Raw genomic sequence first — 9,833 nt, forward strand, 5'->3', positions numbered from 1 at the left:
CTCCTCTCAGGATCGCACCTGGAGAGTTTCCAGTATTTTACCAGTCTCTACTTTGGTAGGGAGAGTCAAGCGGAGGCATACCCAGTCCATTCCTAGCTTGGGCAATAGCTAGTGAGTGGAAGGTAATCTGCTACAAGTCAAAACTCACCCGTGCTGTGTAGCAGAGTTGTGGGAGTGAATCGAGTGCAAAGACTCGAGTTTACTGCGTGGAAGAAGGTAATGGTAAACCACTTCCATATTTTCACCAAGAAAACTCTTTGGATATACTCCCAGAACGTCTGCAGGTGGAAGAGGGGCATTCTGGGAGAGATGTGTCCATGGAGCTGCGATGGGTTGGAGACGACTCAACAGCATAAGACAAGTGGGCTTCATATTTAAGAGAAACTAGACAGTGGGGTTCAGGTAAAAGAAAACTGTGTCAGTCAGGCCACAAGTCCTAAGCACCAATGGATTGAGCCCTGGATGGAGGCACTGTGGGGAGGAACCAGATAATGGAGAAATCACAGCTCCTGCCATCAGAGAGCTGACAACTGAATAGTAAAGAGAAGGCAGAACTCACACGAACTCCGTAAATACACAGGCAACAGAAACATGCATACAGATATTAAAGCAGGATACTAATGATAAGGCTCAGTATCCCATTTAGAAGAAATTATAACTCAAAGCACTTACTGCATGCCAAAAACTGTGCTAAAGTCTGGGGCAAACACAGGATAATTATATCTGATACCATCCCTGTTCCATGAGGGGCTAAGAGGGAGAACAGGTATTCTGTCCCTCATTTATAGATGAGGAAAGTGAGACAAAAAAGTGACTTGTCCAAGGTCACGCATTTGGCAAGTGATACTAGGATGTAAATACAAGTTCTCCTGCTTCCCAGTCCTTGCTCTTTCCACTAGGCACCATTCCTTTTCCTTATACATCAGGGTCCACAGAGTGCTAGAATCATTGGAGGGAGGACGGTCAGAAGAGTGAATCTAGGCAACTTCCTGGATGAGGTTAAGTTGAGCAGGCTTCAAAAAGAGGTGAGGGACGTGATTTGGCGGAGCAGAATCGGGATTGCTTTTTTGATGGCAGAGTGCTAAGTACGGTGCTCTGTACACAGTAAATGCTCAATAAATACCATAGATCGATTGCTGCATGCTCTTGACCTCTCTCCACCATGGCTGAGCAAAGAAACTGTTACCTCCCTCCCCACATCTGCCAAGCAAGCTCGCTCCCTTCCTTCAAGGCCCTACTGAGAGTTCATCACCTCCAGGAGGCCTTCCCAGACTGACCCCTCTCCTTCCTCTCCCCCTCCTCCCCCTCTCCATTCCCCCCGCCTTACCTCCTTCCCTTCCCCACAGCACCTGTATATATGTATATATGTTTGTACATATTTATTACTCTATTTGTTTTATTTGTACATATTTATTCTATTTATTTAATTTTGTTAATATGTTTTGTTTTGTTCTCTGTCTCCCCCTTCTAGACTGTGAGCCCACTGTTGGCAAGGGACCGTCTCTATATGTTGCCACCTTGTACTTCCAAAGCACTTAGTACAGTGCTCTGCACACAGTAAGTGCTCAATAAATATGATTGAATGAATGAATGAATTAGCACCTTCTGTCCAGCCACCAAGGGACCCTACTCCCAGCCTGCTCCGTCTAACTGGGCCAGGGATAAAAGCTGTTGTCATGTGCTTGTCATCTCCACCACTGGACATCTAGCCATGGTGCCTCCTAAGAACTAGTACTGGCTCTTCTCCATGCCACTGAGGAGTCTCCATCCAGTCCTGCCTTCCTCCATCCTGGTGGCAATGAGAAAATCAACCGCAGACTGAGGCCTGTACAAAAACCCTGGAAAACTGGTGGCTGCTGTAGTGGTTGCTGTGGCACTGGATATGTCCTGAACTCTGAGTCCCAAGAGTCTTAAATTCTACTCCTCCATCCACAACACCTTCCATATTTTTATCAAGAAAACTCACCAACTTGGACACATACTTAACCTCCTCATATCTCCACCCTAACCAACTCTGAAATCTGTCTATGTGACCAAAATATCCTCATCTGCCTTGTTTCCCGCACACCTCCTCTCCAGGGATCTGTTTTGGTCTTCTACAGATACCTCCAATCTTTTGATCCCATGCAATTTTCTCAAGTCATCACGCCCCATTTAGCCTCCATACCCAAACTACCTTCCCTTAATGACAAAATTGATGTCCTCAACACCCCCCTCTCAACTGCACTAAACTCACTCACTCCCCTAACCTTTTGTCAATCTCATAACACTTACCCACAGCTCTGTATCACCTCCACAGTCTGCTTCCTTCGCTCCTGTGCACAAGCCACCTTGTCATGTGCATGTATGCATCTTTCATTCATCCTTACACATTTCTTGATTCCCCATTTCACTCCCACTCTGACCAAGGCTGGGAGGGCTGGTTGCAAAGTAGGAAGTGTAAAAATAATAATTGTTTTTTTAACAAAAATACTCACAGTGTGCCTAATACAGTACTAAGCTCTGGAGTACATACAATCGCAATACAATCACATCAGACAAAGTATCTGTACCACACGGGGCTCACAATCTAAGGGGAATGGAGAACAGGTCCATTTTACACATAAGGAAATTGAAGCCCAGGGATGTTAAGTGATTAATTCAAGGTCACACATCAGGCCAGGGGTGGAGCCATGATTAGAACCCGGGTCCTCTGACTGCCAGATAATAATAATAATGATGATGGCATTCATTAAGCACTTACTATGTGCAAAGCACTGTTCTAAGCGCTCCGGATGGACCACACTGCCACACAGTATTGAAAGCAAGAAAAAAGTAGGTTGGGTTTCAGGTGGTGAACTGGCTTCAGTCGGGATGGGGAAGACCAGGGAGGGAAGGGGAGCATTTAGAGGGAAGCATATGAAAAAGTGGCACCCTTGGCCCTAAGAGTGAGGAGGGGACATGGGGGCTTCCTCACCTGTGGAAAATCTGCTTCTCCCACCGGCTCAGCAAATGTTATCGCTGGAATCCCACTCCATAGCTTTGGCTCCTGGCTGTGCCCATCTCTAACTCTGGCCTCAATGGATTCTAATTTGGGGAAGTCCATTCAGGAAAGCCTCCATCCCACAGTCTGAACTGGTCTCTGGCCTGTCTCCCCAGGGGTAAGGACCAGCCTGTCCATGCTCTGGACCAGTGGGAATGTCTATAGTGGGGAAGAGCCAGGAACAGGCCGGGAGATCTGACACTAAGCGTCTGCTCTTTAGGAGCCAAGCTCTCTGAGCTAACTGCAGGACGCTCTCTCTGGTGTCTAGATCCTAGACAGGGTGAGAGCTGGAGTGTGGTGGGGAGGGGGGTCTCTCTGTGTCGGGTTAAGACCCTAGTCAGCACCCTGGATCCCAGCATTTTCACCCTCAGTGACTTCTAATGTGTCTGTTAATTGTGATATTGTACTCTCCCAAGTGCTTAGTACAGTGCTCTGCACACAGTAAATATTCAATAAATATGGTCGGATGAATGAATTAATGAATACTTTTGAGAAGCAGCACGACCTACTGGATAGAACAAGGACCTTGGAGTCAGAGGACCTAGGTTCTAATCCTGGCTCTGCCAAGTGCTTTTTGTGTGACCTTGGGCAAGTCACTTTACTTGATCAACTCTGCGTCTCAGTTTCCTCAGTTGTAAAATTGTAAATACCTGTTGTCTCTCCTACTTAGTCTGTGAGCCCCACGTGGGACGGGAACTGTGTCCACCCTGATTCACTTGTATTCACTCTGGCACTTAGAAAAGTACTTGACCCATAGTAAGCACTTAAGAGAATACCATAATAATAATAATAATAATAATAATAGTATAATAATACCCTTTTCCCTGCTCACCATGACCCCAAACCACCCTTTTCCTCAGAGTCACCGTGGTACTTTATTCAGACTCTGAGGGCAACGATATCTCCTGAGGGATGCCCCCCAACCCCCAGTATCACTCCCAACCAATCCACAAAAAATGGAAGAAACACAGAACCAAGTGCTAGAACCAATGCCTCCAGGGTGGCAGGCATATAACACTCCATCATACAGAGAGTCTATCCCGGTGTTTGGCATATTATGCTATTATGCTATTAACGTTTGATAAGTACAATGGCCCAACACAGAGTCTTAGCAACCAGGTTTTCAACTCCCCCTCTAGTTTCAGGCACTCTCTTCCAAACCCCTCCTAGAAATCTGAGACAGGAAGAGCCACTCACCGAGATGGTAACCGCTAGTGCAGATCTGGTGTCCACAATGTTTGGGAGGGAGGCTGGGGCAGAATTTGTAGGGAAGGGATGGAATGAGTTCTCACCCCCCTCCATGATTGTGATTATCTTGTCAACTGAAGGACTGGGACAGGAGAATTAAAGAGAATGATCTCATCTCCACTTGACAAAGCAACGAACTGGGGTGCCATTATGTCATACTGTTCTCAGAGCTTTGAGCAACTCCTGATTAGGCTGTTACAACTGGGAGTTTCCTGACAGTGTCTCTGGAGAGGATGGGGTGGTGGGGTGGGTGGGGAGGGCGCTGGAGGCTGAGGATGAGAGTTGAGCAAAGGAGGGAGAAATATCTTTCCAGTCCATCTGGAAATAGGGGAAGGGAGGCAATGACCCCTGATAACCTGAGGTTTCATTTCTTTTTACCTCCATTTTCGACCTCTGTCCCCCACACACCTACTCCCTGCCTTCTGCAAAACTGTGCTATCTGAGGGGGAAGCAGAGACCAGCACAATCTGGTGGGGGGGCTGGGGAAGTGGGGAAAGCAAGGGGTGGCCACTGAGAGATGAGCCCTCCATCACCATCCAGGAGAACAGCCGGACTAGGGTCTAAGGTGAAGGAACCCCACACAACCCAAGCCAGTGCAACTCTATTCTGCCTTTAAATTAGTGTGTGTGTACGTGTGTGTGAATGTGCTGTGTGTTTGTGTACATATGCACATAAACGTACACACTACATATATATAGTATATAAACATTATACATATAGTTATGTGAGAAGCAGCACATATATAGAGAAGCAGTGCGGCTTAGCAGAAAGAGATTGGGATTGGGACGCAAAGGACGTGGGTTCTAATTCCGGCTCCGCCACTTGTCTTTTGTGTGACCTTGGGCAAGCCACTTCATTTCTCTGTGCCTCAGTTCCATCACCTGGAAAATGGGGATGAAGACTGTGAGCCCCACGTGGGACAACCTGATTACCCTGTATCTACCCAGGCGCTTAGAACAGTACTTGGCACATAGTAAGCGCTTAACAAGTACCATTATTTAGTGAGAAGCAGTCTGGCTTAATGAAAAGAACACGGGCTTGGGAGTCAGAGGACATGGGTTCTAATCCCAGCCCCACCACATGTCTGCTATGTGACCTTGGACAAGCCACTTCACTTCTCAGTGCCTCAGTTACCTCATCTATAAAATGGGGATTAAGTCTGTGAGCCCATGTAGAAGAACCTGATTACCTTTTATATACCACAGTGCTTGGCACATAGTAAAGACTTAACAAATGCCATAATTATGATCATTATTTTGTGTTTATATATATATATACATATGTTATGTGTATATATGAAATTCATTTTAAATTACTATTCAAAATTACAAATTTAATTATAGTGCATAATATAATTATATGAGAATTACCATAATTGTACATTATAATTGTGACTTCTATTTATAATTATTTCATTTAACAAATGTGTATATATGCACATATACATATATGTGCATATATGTACATATTTTTTTTTCTCAGAAATTCCTTTCTCTCTGTTGATCGTACTCCCCTGTCTATGATCCTTTAGTTGATGTCTTTTCCATAGGAGACCCATTGGGAAATGATTCACACAGTGCCTGCTCTTTGACCTTGGGCAAGTCACTCTTCTCTGTGCCTCAGTTTCCTTATCTGTAAACTGGGGATTCAATGACTGTTCTCCCTCATGGTTAGACTGTAAACCTCATATGGGGTCAAGACTGTGTCCTATCTGATTAATCTGTACCTCTCCCAGCACTTAGAATGGCAAAAATAATAATGGCAATGATGATGATGATAACAATAATTCATCACATTTAAGGTAGCCCAGCAAGCGGGCCTAGGCTCAGTGGAGCGGAATGGTGTTTATTCATTTTACACTGTTTGAAGGAGCAGTGGAACTGGCGATTCTGGTGTGGTTTGCTCTCTGGGTGGAGGAGCTAGCAGCAGGCCCATGGGCACCCTGTAAGACACATAGGGGAGAGAAAAGGAAGGCTTAAAAGACCAGGTGGAGAAAGTGAAGAAAGGTCTGCTCAACCTCCAGTAAAGTCAGAGTCAATTCACATTCCACGAGGTGTGAGGCACCCAGGGATCACATCCATCTTTGCCCTCCCTCTGCCCACTGAGCTCAGAGCAGACAACATCAGGCAGTATCATTCAGCCATTCTTGGTATGGCTACTGATGATGACAATGATGATACTGATGTCGATGAAAACGATGACACCATTGGTGATGGCAGTGAGGAGGAGGAGGAGGAAGATGGTGTTGTTGGTGATGATGATGATAATAGAGGTAATGGTAGAGATCAATCAGTGGGAGCAGAAGGAATAACAAGGTTGTAACCTTCATTGTAACAATACTGGTTTTCCTGTGCTCCAGTAACTGGCTGGAATGGTTATATCCTTACTGATTTGCAGTCATCTCTGACATCTCATAGTTGGACTTTCTGAGCCCTGAGAAAATCTGAGTCCTTTTAAGGGACCTTGGGCAAGTCTCTTAACTTCTCTGTGCTTGAGAACCTGCATGGCTTAGTGGAAAGAGCACAGGCTTGGGAGTCAGAGGTCATGGGTTCTAATCCCAGTTCCTCCGCTTGTCACCTGTATGACTCTGGGCAAGTCGCTTCGTTTCTCCAGGCCTCAGTTACCTCATCTGTAAAATGGAGATTAAGATTGTGAGCCCCACGTGGCTGATTACCTTATATCTACCCCAGTGCTTAGAACAGTGCTTGGCACATAGTAAGCGCTTAACAAATACTATCATTATTAAGTTACCTCATCTGTAAAATGGGGATTGACTGTGAGCCCCACGTGGGACATGGACTGTGTCCAACTTGATTAGCTTGTATCTATCCCAGTGTTTACTACAGTGTCTGGAACCTAGGAAGTGCTTAACAGATACGATTTCTTTTAAAAAAGGAAAGGATTCTATTTTTCTGCACAAGCTGATAAATGGATCTAGTCTTCACTAATACCAACCCAGCTGCCATTTTCCCTGAGAGCAATGTCCTCTTTCTCCTTTGAGGGAAAGATGACAAGGTTCGCATAATGAATTCAAAAGACTGGAAAGGGAATCCATTCCACAAGAGAGACTGAGGAATGAAACCTCTCACTTGGTGCTCTCAGCCAAGAGACCAGCAATTTGGAGTCATGGAGGGAGCCTGCTCCTAGAATCCACTTCTTCCCTTGGACATCCATCTTCACAGTGAGGGAATGGGCAGAGAATAGGGCCGGGGGCTTACCTTCTGTTCATCCTTGGGGTGCATTGGGGGTCTGTGGCCTCTTCTTATCTCAGGGACACACTGAGGTCTGGGAATCCGGGGATCATTGGTGATCAGCACCAATGGACAAAGGGAAGGGTAACATGAACTCATAAATGTCACAAGGCCATACAACCTGAAGGCATCCTCCCCAACAAACTTTACGGAAAGGTTAAGGCAGCAGTTCAGGCAGTAAAAGAAAGCAAAGCAGGTGACGAGGAGTAGGATCGTCAGGGTGGCTCTGGACTCTGGGGAAGATCTGGGGGAGAGGCTGGCACTGTGGACGTGCTGCACTTTCGGTGCTGATGGAGCATGATTACCATGTAACCACTGGCCCAGCTCATGAGGAAGACAAAAAAGAGATCTCGGAAATAAGGAACGCTAATGAATGCAATGTCACCGGATAAATGGACCCGCACCGTATTGGGACACAATTTCATACTGTAGCCATTAATCGAAAGAGTGGCATTTTTCATAACTGCAATGGCTTTCAGTATGTTAAGGTAGATCAAGAGGTTGAGGGCCCAGAAGAAGAGGAAGAAAGGGATGATGCAGTTGGGGACTCTGGGTCTGAGCTTAGCCCAGCGGGAGGTGCTGGGGCTGATGGTGATGGCCTGAAACGTGCTGAGGAGACACGTGGTGGAGATGGAAAGGCCCCGGGCCACTCTCCGGATGTAGATGACAATCAGACAGCCTGCATCATCCAGAATATTGTTCATCCCAAAAGCCACCACCATTCCTGGCACGGACTGTGTGAGAAGCATCACTGTGTTGGCCACAGTCAGGTGGGACAGGATCAGGTCTACAGGCTTCTTCTGACTGGGATGAGACATGACTATGCCAAAATAGAGCAAGACCAATATTGAGTTCCCCAGGAGCCCAATCCCAGTTTGAACCAGGAAGAATGTAATGATGACCAGGTCACTCCACAGCATCGTCCTGATTTCTGCCAGCTGCCCAGCTCAGAGACCTTCAAAAGAAATGCAGAATTGCTTTTCCTTGCTATATCCTCAAATGGTAGTACCATAGGACTTTGGTCAGATTTTCTCTGTGTAGGATGCATGAACTATCCCCGGCTTTCCTGTTCCCTGGATGGAGCTTCCAGAATAAGGATTTCATGCGTAGCATTTGGAGTTCAGAAGGGATTGTGTCAGGAAGCTCAAGACAGTCAAATGAATGGGGCTTTTGACAGAATGGGAGTGGTTGAGAAGAATCAAGGATCTGGTAAGGTTGTTACTGTAACAACCTATCATCATTTTGGGAAGGTCTATGGGGACCCCCATGCTCCATCTATATGCCCCGAGTAACTCTGTTGTTGCTGCTTTAATATTTCATTTTACTTTTCTGGTTGCTCAGAGGGAACCCAGCTAGACAGGTTGAAAGTCATGGACTTAGCAAACAGCATTTTCTTCTTCATTAAGACCTTATTATGGGGTCTTGCTTCTCATGAGAGCAAGAAGCTTTGCTATCTCTGTCAATCCACCTGCCATATAAAGTGTCAGATTCCCTGCTTCTTCTCCAGAGATCACTGAAAAATTGCTCTCTCGGTTTTTGGGCTTTTTTTATCATTTGGAGAAAATTGGGAAGTGCAATTTGGGCTTGTCATTTTTCTCTGCCTTAAAAAACTGCAGTGAGGAAAAGTCACCCCCTTCCAGGTTGGAGTGTTTATTATTCACTGCCCCCCAAAGGAAAGACAGGGGGATAGATTATTTTTTCTTTAGAACTAAAAAAAGCAACAGTTTTCCTGCCTCTATTCACTGGGCAGAGACTTCGAGAACCTCGGAGGCAGGAATATTCACAGAGACACAGACAAGTCCAGAGACACACACCAAGCCAGCCATAACATGGAGTCACTTCTGTGTCAAATGGGCCTGCTGAGGAGCCCGGAATGATTCTCCAAATTCCCCAGCAAACTAGTTCTACTTCCTATGCCAATCCCCAGCATTAAACCTACTATTGGCTCAATTCTGTTGAATTTACACGGGCAGAAACAAAACTTCAAGCACACATGCAGCAGCAGAACACAGACAGACGTAGTTACAGCAACGGCCTTGGAACAGGAGCAGTGGGGAGGAAGGGAGTCCAAGATGGATCCCTGCAGTAAGGGGCAATCTTCACATGCAAGCAGTGTGGAAGGGATTATACTCAGAAGGCAGCCCGGTCTAATGGAAAGAGGCTGGGACTGGGATCCAAGAGACTTAGGTTCTAAATCCAGCTCTGCCACTAGCCTTCTGGGTGATCTTGAGGAAGTCACTTAACCTCTCTGAACCTCAGTTCCTCCATCTGTAAAATGGGGAAAAAAGTCGTGGCGGGGCAGATTTGGAAAT

General features: G+C 46.0%; 1 non-coding gene across 1 annotated transcript; it reads left to right on the plus strand.

Annotated features, from left to right (window-relative positions):
• Nucleotides 1-138, plus strand: LOC119924160. Its single transcript, XR_005449056.1, has one exon. It is a non-coding gene; the product is annotated as a small nucleolar RNA SNORA7 (small nucleolar RNA).
• The last annotated feature ends 9,695 nt before the right edge of the window (nucleotides 139-9,833 follow it).

The sequence above is a fragment of the Tachyglossus aculeatus genome, unplaced genomic scaffold (assembly GCF_015852505.1).
Source record: "Tachyglossus aculeatus isolate mTacAcu1 unplaced genomic scaffold, mTacAcu1.pri scaffold_82_arrow_ctg1, whole genome shotgun sequence".
NCBI classification, from domain to species: Eukaryota; Metazoa; Chordata; class Mammalia; order Monotremata; family Tachyglossidae; genus Tachyglossus; species Tachyglossus aculeatus.